The following is a 27,393-nucleotide window of genomic DNA, read 5'->3' as shown; positions in this document are numbered from 1 at the left end:
AATAAGAAAAACATGGACCTGTTGGAGGTATTCCAGAGGAAGCCATGAAGAGGGCTGGAGAAACTCTCCTATGGAGATTTCTCTCCTATGGATGAGAGAGATGGAGTTCATCCTGCAGAAGAGAAGGCTCCAGAGACACGTTAGAGCACCTTCTAGTACCTAAAATGGGCTGCAAGTGAGCTGGAGAGGGACTTTTTACAAGGGCATGGATTGGTAGGACAAGGGAAAATGGCTTTTAACTGAATAAGGGTAGATTTAGCTTAGGTATTAGAAAGAAATTCTTTACTCTGAGAGTGGTGAGGCAGTGGCACTGGTTGCCCAGAGAAGCCGTGGCTGTCCCATTCCTGGAAGTGTTCAAGGCCAGGTTAGAAGGGGCCTTCAGCAACCTGGTCTAGTGGGAAGTGTCCCTGCAGGCAGGAGGGGTAGAAGGAGATCTTTAAAGTCCCTTCCAACCAAAACCATTTCATGATTTTATGATTTTCCCTTGTGGGCACTCACTACCTCTGTCTGTCACTCTTCTTCCCATCATGGATCCAGCCTGGACCCTCTGCCAGCCCCACACTTTGCCAACTAAGAATAAAAACATGGTGAGAGTGCAGCTCCCACGAAGAAGTTTCACTTTCAGTCTCCTGGCTACCTTGCAAAGAGACAGAGTAACTCCCAAAGGCATCTCCTGCCTCCCCCTCCAGATGCTCAGCTAACGTGGGCTCGGCATGCTTTGATTTATGGAGGCTGGGTCTGGCTCACAGTGTTCTTCCAGAGCAGCTATATTGGCTGCAGTATGAAAAATTCACAGCAGCAGCAGCCAAAATTAGGCTGCAAAAAGTCTTCCATGTGGACACTGACAGGAGAGGGATTTTATCACTGTAGAGTATGCTGCCCAAAGAGGTTGTGTATCTACAAAAGTAGAAAATCTCCCACTGCTGCATCAGTATTGTGCTGCATCAGTATTGTGGGGACCTGCTGGCATTGCTGTGGGGACAGGCACAGATATAGAAACTGGTGGTTTTCTGTGTGCTAAATCAGATTTCTAGTCCTTTGTTTAAAAATAATACTTGACAGAAACTCTAAAAAATGAAAAATGTGAATACTAGATCATGTGTTTCCAGTCTTTATTCAACAAACTGTTAGGTGTGTACAATCACTGCCAGACTGCTTCTCCTGGAGTAAACTATTTATCTTAGACTAAAAATTAACAGGAAATGAAAAATTTGTTGGTAAAAAAAATTAAAATAGAGTGGCAGGTCTGGAAAGGAACAGAAAAATTATCTGTCTCGTTTCTTTGCAGGGAAGCAATAACACAATATTGTCAGAGGTAACTTGGAAATGTGATCTTTAATTTCTAGTAGTGGAAATGGGTAAATAGAAATGTCACTGTGTCATGGTCATTCCATCTGATATGACCAGGGTTATATGCTGTGACTGAAAAGGAGCTGCCTAGGTTATTTGCAAAAGTTTGACACTTGTGAGAAAAAAAAAGCCTGAAAGCTGGTGACAACTCCTCAGACCAAGGGTATGTCAGCTATTCACACCTCACATCTCAGATGTACTAGTATAAAAATGTTGCAGGAGTTGAAAATATCTTGCCAAAACACCTTGCTCTCTCCTTTTTACACTTTAATCTCAGTATTGTTTATATTATCCATGGCCCAGTACAGACCTAATTTACAACTGTGCATCTCATTTACCAGGTTAACAGAAACAAAATCCAGGGCAGAATTTCACTCAGCTGAAGGTGTATATGGCTAAAAATTCTCACCTTCATTTTCACAGTTGCTACAGGAGGTAAGGTGTTTTAGGAACAATTTTTTGCAAATGCCATTACACACCACACTTTAAGCTGCTGCCAGCTTTTCCTTAGTCTAGCAATGGCACAAAGATGCCATTACCAATCAACAAACCAATCAAAGATGCCCAGTATGAATTCAAGACCCCCAGTGAGCTCAGTGAGATTTTTCAGTGCCAAGAAGGGACAATTTGGTTGCAGAATATTTGACAACAGCTGTCTGTGTCTCCCTGGGTTGCCTAGGAACAAAGAGCAAATGACATCCATTTTGGGACACAGAAGGTAAAACTCTTCAGGGCATTCCCAAACTCTGAAAACCTCTTTGCTGCAATGAATGAGGTTGTGCTGCTGGATGAGGAGCTGTTGACCCTTGCGTGTCCCCTGTTGCCAGTGCTATCTTGGAATGCAGGGAGACTCCAAAATAAGAGTGTAGTGTTTCTTGGTGGCTAAGAGAACAAATCTTTCAGCTCCAGGAATGTGAAGTGCGGTTGGAGAAAGCCATCAAGTAGCGATAGTAACAAAAACACCAATGGCATCTGTTATGGATTGTAGCAAAGGAGATCCAGCTAAAACACACAGGATCATTCTTTCAGTCAAGACTGCCAGGATACTGCTGCACATGTCGCTGAAATCTGAAGGAAAGAGCAGAGTTAGAGTTATGCAGGGAGTTACAGCAGGGCAGCTACAAACCAGTCCTTGTTCTAGTCTTCATGATGCCTGTGTGGCAATTCGTGTCTAAAGCACAGCCTCTGCACCCCTAAACTCACCTGCCAGACCCCTCAAAGGAGCAAAACCTAAAGTGGAGGCATCAGCTATTAATTTTCAGCAAAGTTAGTAGTCAGTGTGTGCTAATACCTTTGAGTTTCAGCTCCCTGAGCTCCCCTCCTTCACCTGCCTTTCTGTATGCATTCTGCACTGCCCTGCTTCAAAAGGACTTCGGTTTTGTGCTGTTTGATGCCCAGACTGTCTGTCAGCCTTGGTGCCACTGCTGAGGATTGTCAGGTAGATGAAAAGCCACAAGCCCTGGGAGGAAAGCCATCACTGTCTCTGTGTCCTTGCAGCCCTAGTTCAGCCAGCCAGGTAAAGTGCAGACATCACCCTGTGCCTGTTCTCTCTGCTTTCCTGGGGTGGTTATTGGACTGTAAATTATGAAAGTGCTTATGCTCCCTGCTGAATCAGGCCCCCATTCACCAGATTACCTGTCAACCCCACATTATGGATCAAGATGGAAAAAAAAAATGGAGTGTCCTTACTGACTTTGGTGGCCCTAGGACTTGACACAGCATTCTGCTGCTTTAACCCCCCTCAGAATTTTATCATGGCAGAGAAGTGATGCCTTGTAGTGGGTAGGTACAGATGCCTTGTAGTGGATAGGTACAGGTGCACCCTTCTAATCACCCACAGGGCCACTGTGTGTGAGGAGCTAGAGAACAATGTCACCCCCAAGCCTCCTCCTCCCTCTTATTCCCAGCCCTGAGTTCACTGAGCTGCTCAGTCCAGCAGAAATTGAGCTCAGGAATTGTCTTATTTCTACATTCAAGACACTGTTTCACTCACTGCTCCCTTTCTGGAGGAATCAGAGCAAAGTCCATTAAGAAGTGGATTAAAGAGAGGAGGAAAGATAAATAAATAAAAGCTACATATTTTCATAAGATTTTTTCAGTATTTTTTCAGTATGTTTCTTAAAAAAATGTGCTGAATAAGTAATTTACCTCCAGTCTTAGAACTGTGAGGTTTAATGAAGCTGACATTTCTTCCTCTCCAATGTTATGTCAGACTAAAAACCTTTTCAACTTATAATAGATATGTATGGTAATAGATATCTGAATGAAAGATCAAACAGACATTAAGTACTGCAGAAATAGCCTGGTAAAAAGATGAAGTCACCCTCTAATGACACTATTATGACATGCAGATTAAAAGAAGAACCAGTAAAAAAGAAGGATGATAATGCTATTGTGTTACTCCACTAAGGTATTTTACCAGTAAAATGAAGTTACTCACTTTCTGCATCTATCCACTCATCTCACTGATGTTTTAAGGGAGAAAAAAATGTGCAGGAGAAAAGAACTGTTCTTGAAGGAGAAAAAAGCCCACCAAGCAAACCCTACCTGTATTTGGGGTTGGTATGTAGTATCAGATGAATATTGCATTTCAAGCGTTTGATCCTGTGCCTCCAAAAACTACAAACATCATAAACCAAAATTAAAAACTTTGCCAGCAGTCTAGTACACATAGTAGGTTCAAACTGAACCCCCTTGAGGAAAGGATAATTACTACCTTGTTGTAAAGCAGATGCATTTTTGGAAGCAGATGCGTGCAAGGTGACCATACTTTGGGAAACCACATTTGAAGTAAATATTTATTTGCATAACAAATAGAATACTTTCTACCAGCCCATTATGCAGCTAAGATTAGCTCAGACCTTTATAGTGACACTACCCAGGCAATAAACTGAAAGCAAATTTGAGCTGGTGCAGTTTTGCTGGTTCCTCAGCTGTCCAGCCCCGTGTGGGTCGAATGGGTGGAGAGCCCTGTGGCTTTGTGCCTGCCAGCAGTAAAGCCTCTGAGATGAGGGGTCAGAGGGTGATTCCAAAGCACAGGATCAGCAGGATAACTCCTCATCACAAGGGGAATTTCTTGGAAGTTTGCTCGAGAAGACTGAGGCTTCTCTACTCTGTGTGCTTGTAGATAAGACCATCTCCTGAGGAGAGAAGTGCTCACGGACACAGCCCACCTCTGCTGCAACCTATTTATATCTGCCACACAGACAGAGGACAACGTGATTCAGATGTTAATCAGTTCCTGGCAGCATTACAGAGCCTCCTTGAGTGAAAAGCAATCCAGCTCTGCAGATGAGGCAGAAGCACATAGGGCTTTATTGTACCCTCCTACTGCAAGAGCCTGACTTAGGCACAGTGACTGCTCCCATCCAGAATCTGCACAGGGAGCTAAGATCCAGCAAACCTGGATTTTAGGGGTCTGGTGTCTCCCTTCTTTCTTGAGCTGAATTGCCATAACAGTCATGGCAACTGAGTGAGGCCTTTTGTAGGTGGTCTGAACACAACCCACATTGCCAGGCTCTGCCTTCATCTACTCCTCCCCAAGCCGTGAAACCAAAACACCACCAATTTATTACTGGCTGCTAAGAAATGAGAAGCTGTGTCCCCTCTGCTTGCTTCAACATGGACTTTAAATGCAACTCCTTTCTTAGAAGAAGCTGCAGAAATGGCACTGCAGAGTCTCAGTGGGCTCTGTCCCAAGGAGTGCAGGCTGCAGGTTCTCACTCTGTGTGGAAATGGTTATTTCTTTTTTCTAGCTGTCCATGCTGGCTGGCCAGTCTGGGATGGAAACCAGCAATACATCCAGCCCTAGGTGCCTAGGACTTGAAATGCAAATTCTGCACTGTGGCCTCTCACAGCCACGTTTGTGTGTGTGCCCAGGAGTGCAAGGAAGTGACATTTTTTGCAATGAATTTTGAGAACAAAGCGTCACAGGTAGACAGCAGCGAGATCTGTCATCTTCACAAAGCACTTCTCCTGTGCTGCAGGAGCAGCACATTAATGAAGCAGTCAATACAGGGCTGCCTTTTTTCCTGCCCTTGACTGCTACCAGAGGCTGAGCTGGCTGAGTGAGCTGGGTCTCTGTAGCTTCCCTGGCTCTCTTTGAAGAGGTTTGTCTCTGTGATACAGCAGCTCTGCTACATCCACAGAACAGTGAGTATTGCTTCCCTTGATGTAGTTCCTTTATGCCTACTTGCTGCTCCTGGGCTTAACCCATCTCTCTTTGTATTTGCCTAAATAAAATACAATCATAAAAAATGACCATATAATTGGCATGACAGAAATAGTGCCTTTTAAACTCAATATGAAAATCTGTTTACCTACATACAATTTTATAAAAAGAGAAGAGAGATTATTGAGTATAAAGGAGACTGACCTCAAAACCAAGCTCTTCACCCACACAATTGACTCTAAGTCTCCTTTTGGGCTTGTTTTCTGCTTCCCTGACCCTGGAACATCATATTTTTCAGTTGCAAGTGTCTGAAATTATATGAGGGCTGTGCTGCAGCCTTTCAGATGGATGCTTTCACGGTAGGAAAGGGAGGTTGTAGGTATACTGCATGGCAATAGTGAAGAATTCATGGTGATGAAGCATTATCTGGCACAGCTGTGTCCCAGGACAGCCTTATGAGTTGTTTTTCCCCTGCAAGATGCCTAAGCAGTGTCTAAGGGAGTGCTGGTTGGCATAAATACAAACCCTTTCAGGGAACAGGCCAGCAGTCCAGGGCCTGGGCTCACTCCTTGGGGATGCGTGACATACCTTAGATGTCCAGCATGATGTGGGATTAATTATTCTTAGCTGGTTCCTACTTTTCTCCATTGACTAAAATGAGTTTGAAGATTGGCTTGCTTGGATTTAAACTCCTTAAACTTCAGATGGCAAAGGAGAGCAGATGAAGAACAGCCCTTTACTGCTTCACTGATACCCAGCAGCTGATGCCAAGTGAGAAACCACAACACACGTGGAATCTGGCATTGCAAATGATCTGTGTCACAGTGGGTGTTGAAGAGCATCACAAGGCAAAGTTGCAAGATCCTTATCCTGAAGAGCTCAGCATCTAAGTGAGAAACATATATACATATTCCTTGAGGGATTTTATGACCGTAAATTTGTACATAATAGTCTAAAAGAAGTATTTCTCAAGAAGTAATTAAATCAATAGATGAAAATAAAAATATTTTATTTCCCTATCAGAAATGAATAAAAATGTAAGTGAAAGTTGATCAGGAAATACTGATTGTCCAAATTGTCACAAGACTTTCAGTGGGCCAAATTGGCCAATGTAGCAATAAAATTTACATTAACATCAGCAAAAAAGAGCAGGAATCTGATGCAACCACTTTCTGATGCAGCAGCCTGTGGGGCCCAGCTCCCTTTGGAGCCTTGGCCATTGCATCCTCATTTATATGAGTGTGTATTGATTGTACAATGGCACAAAATGGAAAAGTGGTGATTCATACCAGACCTTCATCCATTTGACAAACTGGAGGGCACTAGCACACTGTGGTCCATAGATCTCTGGCAGAATTTAAATACTTCTGCAGCTTCCAGGGAAGATTGCTAAGAAGGATGAAAAAGTCCTGTGGGCTTACCTTGCACTTTGAAAGTAAATTGAGAGGAATCTACTCTTTTATTAGGAGGCATAATGAAGCTGACAAGACAAAACAAAGTCCAAATGCCACTGCAGTAGAAATTGCTGGAGACCTGATGCCCTTGCCCATGACAGAAGGGTAGAAAAGAAGCCTCTCCACAGTGGGCAGACAGGTTATGCCAATTCTTTCCTTCCCAATTGCCCCAAAACCTAACTCTTGATCACTACCCCTGGATTTCTCTGGATTATTCCAACCACTGGAGGGCTCACATTTTTTGTGGTTTAAAGTCTTCTAAATGGGGAGAGGATGAAGGAAAAATTAATCTTTTCCTGAGGATAAAGGCTTTCAACTAGTAGGTTGAAAGCTAGTAGATTTAGATTAGATATTAGGAAGAAATTCTTTCCTGGGAGGGTGGTGAGGCACAGGAACAGGTTGCCCAAAGAAGCTGTGGATGCCCCATACCTGGAAGTGCCCAAGGCCAGGTTGGATGGGGACAGTGGGGGGTGTCCCTGCCCATGGTAGGCCATTGGAATGAGATGACCTTTAAGGTGTCTCCCAGCCCAAACCATTCTGTGATTCTATGATTCTATTAGCTTTAAGCATTCTCACATCTGCACTGACCTGCACAGAGGACTCCATGACAGGCAGCCCTGATTACTCTTTAATCCATTTCTTCACAACTTCATTGTTATGAAATGCCCCAATCACTGAGCATGTGATCAGCAATTAAAGACAAATAGACCTTCAACCACAATAAAAACCATGTTGTTTAAATTATCTAGATAAAGGTAGGGAATTTCATCTAAGAGGCAATGACATACAGGCTATGTACAAAGGTACACAGACAGTAGAAGAAAAAGGTGATGAAACACATTAATAATACAACTCCAACAGAGTTTGACCCTGTCACTAAGTCATGCTGAGGTGCTTAAGGCTGAGTGGGATTTACAGATATTATTTTGGCCACCAGAGGGTTCCCATATTTTTCCATTTGTGCAACTGAAGCATTGAAAGAGTAAAGAACATAGAAAAGCCACTTTTAAAAATGTGTGAAAGCAATAAAGATTTAAAAAAATGCAACCCCAAAGTAGTTCAAATAATCTACATGCAGGTCTGATTTTGTTACTGTAAAATTCAATGACTGCATTTGCAAAGCAAAACCAGACATTTCTGCACTGGTTGCAGCACCCTCATTCTTATTTGCACCACTGCACATGAGATCAGGATTCAAGCAGCTGACGATAAATTCCGTGTATGTAGGACACCTATTAAAGGTTTCATGTGATGTTAGAGTGAGTAGGTTAGTACAAAAGAAACCCCACAAAGTAAATAAGATTTCAAACGTTATGGTATTGTCAGGGCAAAACCCCAGATTCCAAGTCAAGTTCAATCCTGCAAAGCTAGTAATGGCAGTGCTATTTTCCTAACTTGGCTTCAGTCACTACCGTGACTCTCAATTCTCAAATAATAGGTGATTCATCTTAATGTTATTTAGGGAAGGAGTCACAATGGCTTTGATAAGTCAAATGATGGTCAGATATTTTCCTTACAGCTCATTAATTTTCCCAGGAAACAATGGGCCAAATCCTGCTGTCAGTTATGCTACCAAAGTCAGTGTACTAGAGATGCTTTTTAATCCAGGCTGGATCCAGATCCCTCTCTGCCATGTACAGGATGGGCTCTTGTGTTTTCTGATATGCTTCATCAGATCTCTTGGGGCTCTCCTGAAAGTGTCAACCAGAAATACACTCACTGCAGCAACCCAATAAAATCTCTCTGTCAGGTGTGATCGGGGATAGCCCTTGGTCTGAGCACGTTCCTTGGAAACTTCATCCAAGGAAGTTGGATGGTTCCACCAGAAGATTCAAGCTTTGGTGAGGGGAAAAGCTCCATGTTGCCTGAAAGGGGAGCTCATAGGGCTGCAGTGCCTTTTCCACTGGAGGACAGACATGAGGGGCTCTCTCTGCCCCTTACTGGGGAGTTTGATGGCCAGAGAAGCAGCCCATGAAATTGTGTTTGTGGCTTTCCTTGGGTGTCCTCCTGCAGAAGGAGGTTGAATGGGCTGTGAGGCCCGAAGAGCAACTCTCTAAAAGGACTGAGCATTCTGCTTCTTCCTGAGGTAACTCAGATGTCTTCACTGCTGTGCAGGCTTCTCCTCTGTCAGCATACCCGGAACTCCATCACCTTGTGCAATATGGTCCAAAGGTTTGGCAAAATCAGAATCTCTTTCCTTATTTGAGGTCAGAGCCTGGTGCTTTCAATCACAGCAAACAGAGACTTATTGCACAGTCCACTGACTTCAAGGAAACTTCTCATGAAGAAATGTATTTATTCAGCTTGAATAATGGGCTCAGGAATCTGGCTTTTGCTAATACAAGCATGGTGGTTTCACAGATGCTACAGCGCTCAGTATTCTTCCAAAGTTTTAATTTTTAGTTCTAATAAGATGCTGACCTTCTAGATATTATAATTAGAAGACTTATTGGGAAGCCTAATATAATATTATACCCACTGGGGAGTCAAAAGTGCAAATAGTAAAAATATCAAATCTCAATATTTAATTAATTGAAACAGATTAAATTTCAACCTATTTCTCATTTCTGTCATCTATTTAAAGTTGTGTAAGAACTTTAGAATTTATGCAGATTTTCCCCCAGACTTTCTGAGTTGGAATTTCAAACAACTAACATCTATGTTTGTAGACACACTGTGCAGCTTTTTTAAGACCTTCTCAACAAAGAGCTTCCAGGCCTCTGTGTGGGAGGAATTAATTGAATATGACTGCTCAAGTCAGGTGCCTAAATGGGATTCCGATACTTGAGAAAACCTGGACTTTCTTCTTGGTGAAGAAGGCTTCTGGAAGACCATCTATTAGAGCTCCCCAGTCAGGCTGTTCTCAGGGAGCACCTTTGTCCCAAAACACACACAGAAAACTAGACTGTATAAACACAGATTGTTTCTGTGACAGAGTGAAGAGCAAAAGCCAAATAGAAACAGCTTTCACAAGAATTGGGGTGACTTCCATTTCTGTGTCACTTCTGACCTTCATCCAGCATACAGAAGGCCTTCCGTGCAGACAAATGGAATTGTGCAAAAATAACTGAAGAGCAGGTGCTTTATCAAATCACAAAAGGCTATTTGTCCTTATTCCTAATAATAATATCCTTACAGGGACTGCCTTCACTGGCTTACTGCACATTAGGGATTTCTTGTCAAAAATATATAAATAAATGAAAATGGGCATTTGGTAAATAAACCACCAGTGGGGGACCAGGAGTTCTCCTGAGAAATTTATTATTGCTAGACAATCCACATGACTGCAGTTCATCTGTGGGACTGCTGTTCTGCTGTTGCATTTCTCCATGGTAAAGCAAATTTACAGTTCTCAATCATGTGCCATGGGTCCTTTGATTAAATGTGGATTTACTGTACTGGATAGCCCACAGCAGCTTAAGTACCCTAGAGTGTGTTACATAAATGCATGTTCAGGATTATTACACATAGCAAAATAGGCATGTACTTGATGGAGGTTGGTATGGTTTACAATTCCCTTTTCCCTTTCCCTTCCTGTGGTAATAACTGTACATGTATGGGCCTTAAACACCTATATGTCTTAAGCACAGGTTAAATTATAAAAGAGATTGCAACATCTTCTTTGTCCATCATCATCTAATAAATCAACAGGTCCATTTCTGTGGATTGATGTAATGGCATTTATGAGCATTGGCAAAGTCATATCCACTTAACTGATGCAATTAAGTAGTGCCGTGCTCTTATTATAATAATAATGGATTGACTGATGAGTAATTTATTTCTTTCCAATGTAACTGACAAAAATAGGCTATATTCATAGACAAGCAATGTATTTGGATCATAAAACTGCTGTCTTATCAAATCTACCATTAGCTTAGATTTATCCTCACCAGAGAGTGGTGAAAAACACTTTAAACCATGGACCAAGCTTAATGAGGTATCCTGGCCCTGATGTGTAAAGTCCCACAGAGAAGGTATTTTACTAGCTATTTCTCATAAGAGAAGTGCTGCTAACACTGTCATAAAGAACTAACTCTCAGAGCTGCCAGCTGAACTCTCTAGTCTAAAGGAGATGGCTCTGTTTGGTTTAATTTTAATTGAGTTTCCAGGAAAAATATTTCCTTATTGCCACTTGTTACTCCATACACTCTCCCTGACACTCCTTTCCTATCAATATTGCCTGGAGACCTGGCAATAAGTGAGATCAGTACTTTTATCACCCTCAACGTGACATTTTGGAGTATCTTGTTATTTCCTGTGTTTATGATTTCATTGAATCATAGAAGGGTTTGGGTTGGAAGGTGCTCCCTCAACTTCTCTGGGTTATGCAAATAAACTCTATGTAGATTATTTGCAATACTTTGGGTTGCATTTTTTTTAATCTTGATTGCTTTCACACAGCCCCAGTTCTAACCACCCTCTCTCTTCACAGCTCCAGTTTTTTGATCAAGGTCCTCCTCTGGACTCACTCCAAAAGATCAATGTCCTTATTTTGGGGGTCCCAGACCTGGATGCAGGACTGCAGGTGGGGTCTCACAAGGGCAGAGCAGAGAGGCACAATCCCCTCCCTTGATCTGCTGGCCACACTGCTGGCCCTGCAGCCCAGGACACCCTTGGCTTTCAGGGCAGCAAGCACACACTGCTGGCTCATCCACCAACACCCCTTGGGGGTTCTTCTCCCCAGGGATGCTTTCAATCCATTCTCTGCCCAACCTTTGTTAGTGTTTGGGATCACCCCAGCCCAGTTCAGGACCTTGTACTTGGCCTTGTTGAACTTCAGGAGGTTCACCCACTCCCACCTCTCCAGCCTGTCCAGGTCCCTCTGGATGCCATCCCTTCCCTCCAGGGTGCTGCCTGCATCACTCAGCTTGGTGTCATTGGCAAACTTGCTGATGGTGCCTCAGTCCCACTGCCCAAGGCTCTGAAAAAAGATGAAGTGAACCCAACCCCAATCCCAATCCCAGCCCCTGAGGACTCTTCCCTGGTTCCCTCTTTGAGTTCAACCATCCAGCCCTTCCTTAACCACCGAGGGCTCCACCTATCAAATCCACATCTCTCCAGTTTGGAGACAAGTATGCTGTGTGGGACAGTGTCAAGAGCTTTGCACAAGCTCAGATGACACCTGGTGCTCTTTCCTTATCCACTATTGCTGTAAGCCTGGCATACAAAGCCATAAAATTTGTCATGCACAGCTACACATGTGGGGATCAAGGGTCAAATTGTCTGCTGGTTGGACATGACTGTGCCAACTGCAGCAGAGCTGCTCCACTTTACAGGCTGAAAGGATAAGGGCAAACAATACTTCCAGACACCCCAGAATTTCTGCACTGCTAGTTTTGCTCCTTGCACTTACCTCTATCATTTCCTTTGGGTATAAAAGCTCATCATTCTCAAGGGCATATTACATCCATTTCCATCATCATTCTCTTTAAATTATGGCAGAAACAGCTCAGTCTTTCACTGAATACAAGCCAAATGTGCCAAATTCCAATTTCACACTATTTTATGGTTCAAGAACAAAAGAATTCACTAAATTATCTTATTTGACCTCCTGTATAAGACTCAGAGAACAGAAAACAGAGCCTGAGACTCCTGCAATGACAGGGAACTGATAAACTGGGATAAGCCCAAATGATCCCCACAATTTCCAGAGAACAGTGGAAGAAGAATGATCCTGACTTTTGCAGTTTGGCCTCGTGCAAAGTACCTACCCAATCCCAAAATCTGGAATTCAGCATGACCTGACCCCAGGAACCAGGAATGCTGTCAATACTCAGGCAAGGATGACTGTACATGGCACCTGGGAACACTATGCTGTCCCATCTGGGGGTTTCTCTTTATCTGTGGGGTGTATTCTTTATGTTCCACATGTGTTTGTGTGGGGTTTTTTGTGTGTGCACACAATTCTTAACTAAAGAGAAATTCTTTCCTTGGTGCCTGAAGCCTGAGGTCCAGTGTTTGTTGTTGTTTGAAATAGCTTCATTTGTCTGAAATAACACTGGGAACAGCCAAAACTCGTCCTCTGCATGGTTCATGGGTGGAAAAGAGGGGATTACATAAACTTAAGGCCAGCAGAGATCACCACAACCACCCCATATTTCTGACCATGCTGTCCTGACATCCTGACGAGGAGGGGAACAGCTCTGCTGATTGGGGAAAAAGTCTTCACTGCTAAAAAAAGAGATCAGACTTCTATTTCTTCTCATCAAATGGTGGCAAATATCATAATCTTCCCCAGCACTAAGAGGCTCATCCTAAATGTTACACCAGGAAGCTAAAAAGATCTTTCAAATGCACCACATGAACACTAACATAAAAGTAGAAAGTGTGGTTAATGGTGTTGGCTGGCCTAAGAGGGAGACAGAGATCTACAGAGGTTTATTTACTGCTCTAAGTGTTAACAAAGTTTGAAATCAAGGTGGTTTATGATTAAAGGCAACAAATAGGTTAATTTTTGCTCGTTTGATCCAACAATCTAATGCAAGGTTAATTCATTGACCTCACTTCAAAGGCATTATGTATTTAATTTTCAAGGCACAACTGCATGTTCCACGGTGACCAATAAGATCATCAATACTGTCTTTTATTTCTGGACTGAAACATTTAAAAGAAGAGAAATATCTGATCTCTGAGAAGGTGTGATCTATGCCTGCACTCATGCACTCATATATTATTTATCTTGATCTACAAGTGAAATCTTATAAAGGGGCCCATGGAGGAAAATAAGAGCCATTTGTGCTACCTTTCATCAGAAATGTTTATATAGAGTCCTCTCTCTGACCACAGAGCAGACATCTCATTCCTGAAACTACAGGAACTCCTCTCAGGAAGAGGCACTAGTCATTCTCTCTGCTGCAGAATGTCTGGTTCTTGTTGTGACCTAAACTTGCTGCTTCCAGCTCTCCAAACTCTCTTCAAACTCTTCTTCCTCCTCACAGATGATGTAGTCACTACCCCTGTCCAGCTACTGCTGAAGCATAAGGCTCCTAATCCCTGCTCTGACCTGCTCCACACAAACAGGATATTTGTTGTTAAATAGCTGTTAAAAAACTGGTTACAGGTCTTTGATAAAGCCCTTTGGCACAGGAGAAAAACAAAGATGAAATAATGTCCCAGTGACAAAGGTTGAATGCTGAATCATGAGAAATTCCCATGTAATGAAACACCCAAACCTGCCTCTTCCAGGTGTAGCACCAAGATGCTGGCCTCTGAAAATTCAGCAGAATGGATTCACTGTACTGGTGACCAACACTGAACAGGAAAATTATAAAAAAATCAAGAATAATGACACTGATGGACAGACCTGTGATGCAACAAAGAGAAGGTTTCAGCCTCTTGCCAATTTGTAGGCCAGTATATTTCAGTGTTCTGCCTGAAAGCTGAAGAGCTGTTGTGACACCACAGTCACCATACAGTTAAGGTCTGGAATGTGATGTTCTGGTGAGTTAAGAAAAACTTTTTGATTACCCATGCTTTGCACCTGGAATTTAAACCAGGGACTGGATATGAAATAGTGCTGGATGTGCTTTGGAGATAAGGACTCACTCACCATGCCAATAGGGTTCTTTTTGTTGCTGTTGTTACTTTATTTCTCTTGTGGCATTAATTCAAATTCAATTAAAATAATAGAAGTTAATTTTAAAGACATCTTATTGAAACTTGAGAGACAAAAAGGTTGGCAAAGAGCTTTCAGATTTTTCTGAAAAAAGAATGATCAATTTGCAGTAATGGAGCAGTTTTGTACCATGTGGTCAAAGGGAAGACAAAAAATGGCCATGCCTGAAGAAGAAAAGGACAGCTCTGTTTGGGTAGGGAATAAAGAGGATGAGATGCAGAAATGTAGCAGAACTATTTTCATGATCAGTGTCAAAGGACAATCATGTTTGTAGCCTGGCAGATGGGCAGCATGAAAAGCTAATGTTTTTCACAGCTGGATAGGCACCATGGGGGAAGAAAAGCAGAATATTCACGATTTTCTGTCTGCTTCTGAAATTCTGTCCCTAGTTTTTCAGCTGAGTCAATGTCTCTAAGAAGGTCTCAGGGATGAAAAATCAAGACAGCTGTTTCCAAGAGCTGTGTGCAGAAATGGGCAGGCCTGAAGGATCAGGAGATACTGAGCCTGCCAGAGGGTGTGTGCTGCTGTGAGGTGCCACATACCTCCCTGTGGCCTCTGGACATGACAGCAAGCCAGACAAGAATGAGTAAATGGTGGCACACAGAAGAAGGCAAGGAATTTAGAGGGATTTTTTGCCTCATATTTGGGAATGAGGGAGCTCTGTTGAGCTACAGCATGCAGGTTTTGTCTGTTATATGCATAGCTGGAGTGTGTTGACACAAGAACCATAGAATCATCCCCCTGGATTGTGGCTGTGCTGCATATTCCCTGCACTCATGGAGCCCAGCACAGATAATCAAGGCCAATCTGAGGATTTTAGACAAGCCCAGAATTCTTCTAGCCCTGAAGTATGGCCTTTGAACAAGATGCTGGAAGCTCAGGAAATGGTGAAACACCAAAGTCCCCCTGACCACCTGCATCACTGCAGCTGACAGTCTGCCATGCCTTTTGGAGGCTGTGCAGAAGAGGTGGGCACAGCAGGACCCAGTCCCACAGCCCACTTTAGTGCAGCCTCTCACTGCCAGTCCTCACTCCCAGGATGCAGAGAAACAGAGGAAACAATTTCCAGTTACATATAAAGAGAAGTAACTGCTACACACCCCCAAAAAAGCTAATTCCTGGGCCCATGCTGTCTCTGCAGTGCTCCCTTCCCTTGCTCTCTGATGAGCTCTCCTCCTCTCCTGGCCCATACCTCACTCCCTTTTTTCCCCACTTGAATATTCTCCTGCAGCATCCCAAAGTCTGTGAGGAGCAGACACTGCACTGCTGCTTTTTAACCTTTCAACCTTGCTATATCACTTCATTGTGAGCACACAATGTATCTAGTAACAATCCCTTTTCATACCACTGTCTTTTCAGGGAAGTTGCTCTGAATACCCAGACAGCAAACAGCCTGGACCTGAAAACAGTTTTTGTAAAAGGCCAAAATCTATTGGGAGATGAAGGAAAACTCATTGCTTTGATTATAAAATCTATTTTCTTTCTGAAGTGAGAACTAAAAAGGTTTGGCTGTACCAGCAAACCAGAAATTCTAAGCAAGCATGCAGTATGAGTAAAGTAAAAAGGAAAAATAGCCCAAAGGCATGGTGTGTGTGCAGCAAGAATACCTAGAAAGGGGAACAAGAGTATGGCTTTGCACAAGGCCAAGTCAGACCCACCCTGGCTGCTCCCATGTTGCACTCAGGTCCCTGATGTTCCTACAAGGTCCTTCAGTGACTGTTTGGGGAAAGTGAATGCTTGTGGGTAAAGAAATTCTCGTGTGAACCAGTGACTAGACAAAAGGGGGAAAGGAGGGTTGAAATGTATGATCATGTTTTACCTTGGTGGGGGTCATCACTGAAGTTTCACAGACAGCCATCCTGGGACCTCTGCTTTTCAAAATATTGATAAACAAGTTGGAAAAGGAGCTGATAAGTAACATGACCAAAAAAACCCAACAACCAAAAAAAAAAAAAAAAAAACACCTCCAAAATTAAAAGCAAAACCTAATTATGATGTATGGCTGAAGGTTTCCATCTAAACTAGTGACCAGTTGATGAAAACAGTTAATGAAATGTATTTGATAAATGCAGGATGGTAGATATAAAGAGAAACTATTCTAAATATAAGAAAAGTATAGTGTGCTCTAAATTAGTTATTACTTTTTAAGTTCACAAGTCTATTATTGCCCTGAAGTTACCCACCTAGAAAGTCGTCCTAAAGTTAATGGGTTTGAAGGGGAAAATATGCCCTGAAGTGCAGGTGATTTCTGGTTATCCTGATTGTCTGTGCTCTGTAAATCAATGTGCTTGAATCTGGTTGAATCTTCAGCCAGACAGGCTGAAAAAAAAATTAAATCCAGCAGGGGTTTGAACATCTTTCTTACATCAGAAAGGGGGTATCAAAGAAGGGGTATCATATAAAAATATCAAGATGCAGATTTAAAGCAAAATTTATTTTTTTCCCACATGCTGCCTAATTAAACTGCAGAACTCAATGCCACAGGATGTTGAAGGGGCCAAAAGTATAAATGGGCTCAAAAAGCAATTAGACAAATTCCTGGCTGAAAAATTCATGGAGCGTTACAAAACGCAAAGATGCAGATACAATCTCTGGCTCACGGTGCCCCTAAGGCACAGACTGCTGGGAGGGTGTGCCAGAATAAAGTATCCCTCTACAGTTGCTCTGCTTTTACATTGTTCCCCGAAATACCTGCCACGGGCCCTTGTCAGCAGCGCTGGGCTGAGCAGGGATTTCTGCAGCCGCTGCTACGGGAATAGGCAGTTACTCATAAAGGTAAGGAAAAAAAAAAATAGGAGCTGAATCCAGCAGCATTTGTGATTGCTGAAAAAAAAAAATGAGTCAGAGAGGATTTGTCAGTCATAAGGTAAAAAGATATTGCAATAGAAGAAGTATCAGTTTTAGTATGGGCTGATCAGTGTAAAGTGAAGGGTACCAGTCTTGCTCTGATGGAAAGGAGGTTGCACACTCACTGGCTCATGAGGCTTCTGGGGCCATAAACCACATTAAGAAATGAAATCCACACAGAAATGCTGTCTAAGACATCACTTAGTAAAAGACATAAACCCAATCTGTGGAGTTGTATATGTCATTGATGTATTTCTAGCAGCTTACCTTGTTTTTCAGTAGACTCCAAGAAAAGCCATTTGTATTTAAATGATGGTAGAAACGGTAAACTGTTTCATCTGGGAGTTTAATAAATGGTTTGCCCTAGTTTGTCAGAGTTTGCCGTAATTTTACGTGACTGGCCAGATAAATTTGCTGGAAATGATCAGATAGCAGGAGATTGGCACAGCAGAGGAATTCCAACAGAAGCACAGAGTTAATGAATCTCCACCCATGTCCAGACACGTGGTTGGGGACAAGGCCAGGCAGGAGCACCCAGCTGGGACCCTCTGAGCCAAGCACACCAGCTCTGATCCTCCCTTCCCAGTGGTGGCTGCATCCACGGGGGAGCCACCTCCTAAGCCGAAGGAGAAACTCTGTCCAGCCCCTCTGAGCACTTGAGAGGTTAAAAGACATATCCCAGAGCAGATTATTATGATGCAAAAAATCATTTGTATAGTGGATAAGCTGCACAAATATCCTAGAGTTAAAAAAACAACTCTGGGAATGAATCCACCAAGGCATTGCAGCAGACTCCACCCGTTTTGGAGGAGCTCAGGTCCTGTTAAAAACTCCAGTGCACCCTCAGAGGTGCAGGGACCACGTTGGTGGGTTGAGAGGATGTCCTGGACCCTGCAGAGACACCAGCTCCTCTCCTGGGGCTGGAAAAGGTGCACATCAGCTCTCCATGGTCCATGGCTTGGTGTGGTGGGACCTTTCTTCTCCCTGTTACAGCCAATCCAAACTGAAAGCAGTTGCTCAGCTCCTGGGTTTCAGAGCACCTCACTGACTGCTTCAGCAAGGAGGTCACTTCTTTTTAAGTTCACAAGCCTATTATTCCCCTGAAGTTACCCACCTAGAAAGTCTTCCTAAAGTTAATGGGTTTGAAGGGGGAAACATGCCCTGAAGTGCAGGTGATTTCTGGTTATCCTGATTGTCTGTGCTCTGCAAATCAATGTGCTTGAATCTGGTTGAACCTTCAGCCAGACAGGCTGCAAAAAAATAAATCCAGCAGGGGTTTGAACATCTTTCTTACATCTTAATAGGGACATTATGCCTAAACCCCTTTGTGACCATTTAAATGATAAGAGCATTTGAATCAGAGAGTGGCAAAACCAGCTCTCATAAGGAAAATGCATCTTAAGTAGCAAGTGGATACAGTGTCAATCTTAAATACAAGTATATTTCCACAAAAATTCACAAAAATCAGGAAAAATGCATTGCTGGTCCCATATTGCTATCTGGGCATGATTTATTGGTTTTTCCTACTGAGTTTTGGTGAAATGCAAAAACTTCTACAAGGACAAGAATCTTATGTTTGCAGAAAAAAATGGAGTATAACAGATTTATTTTTTTTCCTTTTTCCTCCTGCATGTTTGGATTTCTCTTGCACACTGTCTATGACTTTCAGCTACAGGCTATGACTGATCCCTTGACAACTCTAGTCTCTGCGATAAATTGTTCAAAGTCAGACCTGGGGCTGTGTCAGTTCCTAGAATATCAGGGTTTTATATCTTCTCTAGCCTCATTTTAAATTTAAATGATAACAAATGCAATCTGACCCCAGATGGAACGGAACATTTTTTTATATCAGATTGGTGTTTTTGCTCATACAGCTTTGGTAAGGATCTCAAATCCCAAACAGTCTCAAAAAATCTCAAAAAATGATTTATGCTGAATCCCCACATGATTCCTAAGGGGAAGATGAGCCATCAGCCACCATGGAAATGATGGATAGTTGCCTTGCAAGGAAGCAGTGCTCTGGTCTGCTGGGCACATCTTTTCCCACTTTTGTCCCCAGTTCTTCTGGTTCTTTCTGAGTTGGTTTTAGCAAATGCTTTATATGTTTATATTGTGTTGGCAGGGGGATTTAAATTGGGGCTTTGTTGTTTTGTTTTCTTTGCACATCTACTTATTGCATTTTCAAAACAATGTATACTATGCTCTTCCTCGAATTTCAGTGTGACAGGACTCAGACCCAAAAAGTAAGCTGTTCCTTTGTTCTTCCCCCACACTCTCTTTTTTTTTTCTTTAAACAAAAAAGGTCTGTAAAATGCTTTCTAGCAGGCTGGGCCTACACCTCTCTTGTTTGGAAGAGGCTGGAGAGAACAAGGCTCACAGAGAGTGGAGAACAAACCTGGCCATGCTGTTGGATGGCAAAAGGACTCTTCTGATTTAGTGGGCAAAGGGAAATGTCCTGGGGCTTGTGCTCCACAGTGACATGGCTGATGGTCTGAGCTGGCAAAGCACTTCCATCAAACACTCTTTGAATTCACAGACCTTTTTCTCTGGTCTTTAAATGTAGTTCTCGTCTGTCAGTAATCCCTTTCCTGTTTGCAACCAAAGGAAAGCCTTGTGCCATGAACAAAGGGGAAAGAGATGCCACATATTAGTAGCCAAGATAAGGTACCAGTATTTAAACAACATAAAATGCTCAGCCCAGACAAAGAGAGATATCTCTGATGAGTCCAGTGCAAATACACACCCTCACATCTACTGTGGTCATCTACAGAGCCATTTTGGTTGGAGTTTTTTCCCTCTTTGACCCCTCATCACCTCTTTATTCAGCCTCTCCCAAGCAGAGCATGATGTCTGACTCAAGCTTTTGAACTCTCTGCATGTAAGTAGGTTTCAAAGTAAGCAAACAAGCTCCTACATCCCTTGCCTGTGTAGGTGTGTTCACATATTTTTATTTATTAAAAACAAAATAAAAACATAATCTGATACAATTAAAGTTGTGTTTCAGAGAGTGGTCTGTGCAGAGAAATGCTTGCACCTGGTATCATAATTTATAATGTTTAAGAAACAAGTTGGCATTAAAAAAAAATGAAATGACAACAGAGATAATAGGATCCAAAAGTCTCCTCCAAATTACTGAACAATAGAGAATTGGATAAGATCACTCAGGCTATTTTTCTAATATTTTAGAGTAGTAGTTGCCCGCTCAAGCCTTTGATCTCATAACTTTGCCAGCTGACAATAGATAAATAACTGTTAGAGACAATACAGCAAGAATGAAAATCGTTGCATTTTCTAGGGAGGCACTGAGATGTAAAGTGATAGGAGAATAAAGTGTATGTGAAGGGCAAATTTGGCTCTCAGCTTTCTGATGTGCATGCAGACTTCTGAATATGACCTGTTGCAGGAGGATCAGCTAAAATGGTTGATTCAACAAATATTGAAAAAAGCAGCTAGCCAGTGTGGGTTTTGTTGTTTTTTTTAATTCCCTGAGCTGATGGGACACTTATTTGTTAATCATGGTCTATAGTTAATAATGCTGGAGGAAAAGGACAACTGTATAACAAAGCAACTGAAAAACCATCCTCTCCAGGAAGAAAAAGATGGAAAAGAGACTCCCATTTTATATCTGTTCTTCTGGATTGAGAGAAATAAAAGCTCATCATGTTTGTTTCTTAGAGTCTGGAAGGAACAGTGAGGCAGAACTCTCTGAAGCCCTGGGGTGGTGAAGGCTTGGGGGTCCCAAGCCCTCCAGACTCAGTGGCACAGCCACAAGTGTGCCCAAAGGGACCCTGGAGGCTGAAGGTGGGTGTGCAAACACCTCAGCATCCTTTCCAGAAATATTAAGAGCCACAGATGAAGCAAATGGGAGATGGTTGCAAAAGGCCACAGAGTACTCCCAAAGCCACCATAACTTCACAGTAAAGGAGAGATGGGAATCAGCAAGAGAACAGCTGAGAAAACCAACTCTGCTTTCCTGTTTCACTGGCTGGTATTTGAACTGCAGGCATTGGGTAAAATAACAGATATTACTGACTCCTTGGCTTGGTCAGTGCAGAAATACATTCTCCTGATGGACCTGCTCAGAGTTTTCTGTAGGCAATACTGTGTGTACTGAGGTGAATTAAACAGGCTGAAAGGAATACACCAATACATTTTAGCAGTAGTATAGGAAAACAAACTTCCCTTTTCCTCACACCAAATAAACACCAATAACACCCCGAGACAATACTCAACAAAGGCAGAGTGAGCTCTGGATACCAAGGCCCTAAGACCCTGGTTTGTCACCCCTGCGGGATGCTGCTGTGTGACTGAAGTCCAACATAGAACTTGGCTCTGGACCAAACCCAAGGCCAGCAGAGCCTGATTTTGTATTTTTTTAAGAGATCCAGTCCTGCCATATGTTTACCAGCGCTATCATAATTGTCTGTGCATCCTCAGCCTGCTATGGATTTTGCAGCAGCTGTCAATAGCACTCATTCATCACGGGCCCAAGATAATTGAAGCACTCCATCTGCTGCAGGCCCACTATTACCAACACTGATACTTGTGTCAGTAACTTACTGAAGAAGGGCCTGAACTTGCTCCTAGTGGAAAATCAATGGGAGGATTCTGGTTGGCAGAGTGGAGGCAGCCCTAACCCTTTCAGTACTGGAAACCTGAGTGTCCAATTCACCACCCAGACCCGCTGTGCCCCTGATCTCTGGATGGGAGCAAACACAGGCACAACTCTGCTGCAATCACACAGCCTTTGCAAACTGGTCCTGCAAGGCACTTGGGAGCACAAATCCCACTGAGGGAAAGGGCAGGTACAGCAGAAAAAAGCACTGGGCTGAAGGAACACATGATGTGGGCTCACATGGACAAGAGAGGCAGAATTCAAGTTATGCACTCAGTTTAAAGCCCCTGCCTGCATAAACAGTCAGACATGTTTACAGGAAAGTGCTAAAGGAATTAATCTGTTACTCAGCAACACTAATCAAGACTCCTACCCCATGCAGTTCACAAAGTCCTACATCTGTGCATACCTTTATATTCCTGTTCACAGTCAGCACCATTCCATCTTCTGTCTGCTGTACAAACAGAGGGAAAAAAACAAGGTCTGCAAAAGAAAACTGGCTATTGTGATAAAGCATTATTTTCTCTCATGTAAAATGAATATTTTCTATCATTTGCAGTTCTCTTTTCTCTCATTTTTATCTAATTATTTTTTGCAAGAAAAGAACAAACTTTGAAAACCAAGACAAGCTATGGCCTTTTTAACATAGAAGGGAAAACAGAAGCTGTTGTCATGCTGTTGTGAGTGCAGATGAGATCAAACTAGCACTTTAAATCAGAGCACCCTTGAACTTTCAAGGTCAGGTTCACCTCTAAAGTTTGCTGCTAAGGCAAGTCAAAGCCTGTGCTCAGATGGATGGGGATAGCTCCCACTGAGCTCAGGCTGCCCTCCTTGATTGTCACGGTAATATTTTTGTTGTGCATGTTTACTCCAGTGCAGGTTCTCAAGGATCTGACTTCATTTTCATTCTTTCCTTTTCGTACCCAGTATAAGAAAGGCCACTTTCTCAAATATATTTAGATTCTCTCTGTGCACACAATGATGTAATAGTAGGAAAATGAGAACTTTAGTGAGGACAGCTGTCCCTGAAGTGTCACTTCAATGGCAAAAAACAAAGAGTGCTGAAGGTTCAAGGAAGATAACACTACAAGGTCTCAAAATACAAAGCAAAACCCAGAGATTTCTCTTTTCATCACAGGAGCAGAGAAAGTGAGGCCCCCTTCTTCTGGGCAGTGATTTAGATGTTTTTTGAAACATTTTGTTGTTTGGTGCATTCTAGACCTGAAAGGTTTCAACAGATAGCTAGCACTTTTTAAATTGGATCAATGGGGATAGCAGAAAAGGGCAGCACTTGTTTGAATTTCCTGCCAGTGTGGTCCTCCAGAGTATTTTATAGTACCACAAGATGGAGGAAATCATACGAGATCTGTGTATTGAGATGACTGGAAAAACTGTAAAGGAAGTTTTCTTTACATTTGTCTTTGTCTTCTGTGCATGTCTCCTTATTTCCTCCAATACACCAGGAGTAAGGTAGCTTTGTTTTTTCAAGCAAAATGGGCAGGGAGAAAAGAGAGAAGAAAAATCAACAATGAGGAATAGTTTGATGAGTGGCTGAAGTCAAAATAGAGACAACCTAAAAAGTCATAGACATATTCCACTGGTAAAGAGAATAATTTCATATCAGAAGGGAAGACATAAGATTATTTTTTATAAACTTTGATTTTTAGAAGAGACATAAAGAATCTGACTAAAAAAAAAATACCTTTCTTTTCAATATTTAATGAGCTTTTATTTTTGTCCATCTACTTTCAGGACATGAAAACAAGCCTCTAACCCAGGAACACACTCTCCAGCTGCAGTGTAACAGATGTGCAAACCATTAGTATCTGCTACCCATTCCAAGTCATTAAATCCGAAACCCTGCAGGAGGAGTCAAAGGTGCCATCAGGGGACCTTGGCAGTTATGGTGTTTCTACTCAGCTGATTTCACTGGAAAGGGCCAGTGCTTTACCTTGAGGCACAGAGGAGAGTGAGGAACCCAGATCTGGATTAAACATGGATGAAATGACTATGAAAATGTACAGCTGGAGTCATAGGATGCATTTTCGGCTCCCCTCAGTGTGGTGAAGGGGAGATAAATGGTGTGTCACTGATGAGGGAAGGTGTAAATAGCATCCATGCCCATGTAAATGGGCAGAGTTAAAACAGAGAAGACCCTGGGCTAAAATGCTGCAGTGTCTGGGGAAAAGGGCAGAGGCAGGATTTGTTTCCTGAGAGCTCAGCTCCAACAGAGAAATGGATGGTTCAAGTGGGACTCCAGAGTGTGTTACCATCCAGACAAGGTCTGTGCCCACCAGCTGACCCAGGATTTGGGAAGCACCTTATCATTTGCATCTGAAAAAACCCCTCATCACAAGGTAGCTAGCACTGAAAAGAGACAGTCCAAGGATTGAATAGGAAGATGGATCTGCCCACGGAGGAAACAAAAGGGCAGGCTGGGGAGCTGCATCTTCAGAAATGCCCCTGGCCCCTGTCCTATGAGAATACAGCCCTGGTGGGCACCGAGACTGGACCTCAGCAGAACCTGACCAGAACAAGCCCAGACACCTCAGGCATCTCCTAGAAAGCCAGACACCTTGGTTTGTCCCAAGCACATCCAGATCCCCTTCCCTCCTCAGAAGGCACTGTTCCTCCTGGGACAGAATTCCTCGATCTTCAGACGCCCAAATTCACGGCATTTTTGTCGGCTGCGTGGCATTCCAGCCGCCGGCTGCCTTTCTGATGTCGCATGTGGGTGAGCTTTTGCTCACTCTTTTGCCATCTCTCTGCAAGCAGTGGGAGGCAGAGTGGGGCAAGTGTCACAGGCAATAAGCAGAAGCAATTCCGGAAACTTTATTGCTCAGAAGTGGCACTCGGCCAGGAGAGGAGAAAGAGAAGAGCTCATAGTTGTGTGCTTGCACACACTGACAAAACTGCTACTGATGAATCAGAGAGAGAAATCTGGAGAGGTGACCTTGGGAGGTCACAGAAGGCTCGTTTTTGCCAACAAATATGAACATTTGCAATCATGCTGTGGCCTGATGCCAGTCACTGTTTTATGTGCTATCTCATCAAAACATATGAATTTTCAATAGCTGTTTTAGAGTCCTACTTGCTGCGGCGTTATATCTCTCCTACTCCTACAGGTTTTGGATTGTACAGATACAAAAGCAGGGTATTGAGGAAAGCTGGCACTTGGGTTGGCATTGTTTCCCATGAACATTTTCCTGCATTCTGAAAATCGCCGACTGGTCAAGTGCCGGAAGGTCACTAAGCAACGTGGCAAAACTGATGACAGAAGGGAGACAAAAAATCTCTGGAAAAATGAAACTCCTCCACTGTCCGGCCTGGAAGGTCAAAAATTGCCATTTTCAGATTGCTTGTGTTAAGGGAGGCTCACCCACCCTAGGTGTCAGCCCTTCAGAGAGAACTACTGTAAATATCGCCATCTGTGATGTTCCTGGTGAAGGACTCTGCTGATGCAAAGGTTATTACTCATTTATAAACATATGGCTGCTGTAATCCTTCGTTCCTCTATTCATAGTGGGATTTGGGTTTGATTGAGCTCGGTTTCAAAACAAAGATTTTTTTTTTTTCCCTGCTCAGCACTAAGGGGACATTATCAATTTGATTTATATTAATAAAAACAGCAAGCAACCCACTGTGGCAAATTCTTAAATCAATAGAAGTGATTTGACTTTAAAAAAAAACACCCATTGAAAGCAGTTGGTCTGAAGGAGCACCACCCAGTGCAGCCTGAAATCAAATCTGCAGTGACTGACAAAGATTGTGAACAAAAAGGCAGAGGATTCTGCTATTCATCATTGTCCCAACTAAACAAAATAATACAATCTAACAGCAAATGTATGCTTTTCTGGCATTATTTCCATTTTGTAAATCCAGAGAGATAAAACACTGAGGTTTATAGTACGTGAGCTGACAGCATCTTTCAGTGAAACTGTGATGGCGAAGGCTCTGAAAATGTGTTTTCAAACTATGGATTTTATTGCCTGTGTGTGTGATGTGTGAATACTTGAGCATATACATGCCTTTCAAATGAGCCCTTTAGATCTAAGATCCCATTTCCTCCATATAGTCAACAAAGACCATAAAGCAATTTCTGTAGGAGCAAGAGTTCACATAGAAGACCTGAAAGCTAAAAATTCCCACCAAACCAGTTCAGACACAATGCAGAGTTTACCTGTTGTCTGTCTGCTTCCAGGAGCAAAGGGACCAGTTCATCTGGCTTATTGTAGATGTCTAGCTCAGGCTGAGATGAACTGCTTCCTAAACTCCTTTGTCTGTGGGGAGAGTTTTATAAGGCCCTTGATTAAGAGTTTTGATGGCAGTAGAGCCTGTGTTTGCATGCCTATACATAATATTATGCAAACCTGGGGGCGGGGGGGAAGTATTTTATTCATTGCTGCATTGAAATACCTTGCAGCAAACCACACCCCCATCCCCAAATGGGCATGGCTGGATTCCACATAACAAGACATCTCTCTCTATACTTTTGACCAGCAGATTGAATAAAATCAGAGCTACCAATATATGATCCTGTCTCCTGAGAAACATTTTTCCTGATGGCGAACTCATCTGCCATATTTTAGATAGTGTCTAAAAAACCTTGTCACTGATATTGCCTTGGATTACTCTAAAAGAATACTTTAGCACCCAGCCCACATTTCATCATTAATAATATTTATGTAATGCAGCTGCAAGGCTGAGCAGCACATTACGTCACCTCAGCTGAATGAAGAGCAAGTTGCACTTTCTAGATCACAGCACTGCCATGTTTGCATTATGTATGCTGGAATTCAGTAATGAAAAAATTTAAATGATGGGACCAATTAATCTGGCTTTGGGATTTTTAAAATTAAAGTTGCAGGATGAAGATGAAAATGTATTTCAGCTTTTCAGGGGTTCTAACTTTTTAATGTTCAAATCAACTTTGAAAGGATTTCCTTTTTTGGAATGCTGAGGTCATTATTTTCAATTGTAATCTTTTGTTAAAACTATTTTTGAGCCCCTGAAATACAGTTGAAGAAGTAATGGAATTTACTGAGAAATCATCACATCATAAGAAAGCTTCAAACACAGAGATACGAATTATTTAATTATGTGAAAGTGTGTGAACATCCCTGATTTATGGCATCTGAACACCAAACTGCCAGTCCTTCCTGGATTGCTGTGGGATGGCATTTGCACTACAACAGAGCTCTCAGCACTTGCAGCAGATTTAAACATATCCATGCAGCTGGCAACTTCATTTTCTGGCAGAGTGTGGAAATGTCCAGGTTTTGGAATGTTTTAGATGGTGACTCCCAGGATGCTGAAAAACTTCACCTCTACATGTTTGTGT

General features: G+C 42.6%; 2 long non-coding RNA genes across 3 annotated transcripts; one reads left to right on the top strand and one right to left on the bottom strand.

Annotated features, from left to right (window-relative positions):
* Positions 1-1,081: 1,081 nt before the first annotated feature.
* Positions 1,082-26,708, bottom strand: LOC115484572 (uncharacterized). Of its 2 annotated transcripts, XR_003945237.2 has the most exons (4): positions 26,233-26,708; positions 22,462-22,506; positions 16,410-16,458; positions 1,082-2,418 (listed from the first exon to the last, which is right to left on the bottom strand). It is a non-coding gene; the product is annotated as an uncharacterized LOC115484572 (long non-coding RNA). The 2 variants fall into 2 exon arrangements; XR_007776983.1 differs by lacking the exon at positions 16,410-16,458 and having other exon boundaries at positions 1,084-2,418.
* LOC127059304 (uncharacterized) lies at positions 4,310-26,216 on the top strand. Its single transcript, XR_007776984.1, has 3 exons — positions 4,310-5,502; positions 14,161-14,415; positions 23,805-26,216. It is a non-coding gene; the product is annotated as an uncharacterized LOC127059304 (long non-coding RNA).
* Positions 26,709-27,393: the final 685 nt, after the last annotated feature.

This window comes from Serinus canaria, chromosome 2, assembly GCF_022539315.1.
Source record: "Serinus canaria isolate serCan28SL12 chromosome 2, serCan2020, whole genome shotgun sequence".
NCBI classification, from domain to species: Eukaryota; Metazoa; Chordata; class Aves; order Passeriformes; family Fringillidae; genus Serinus; species Serinus canaria.
This window is presented reverse-complemented; position numbering and strand designations above follow the sequence as displayed.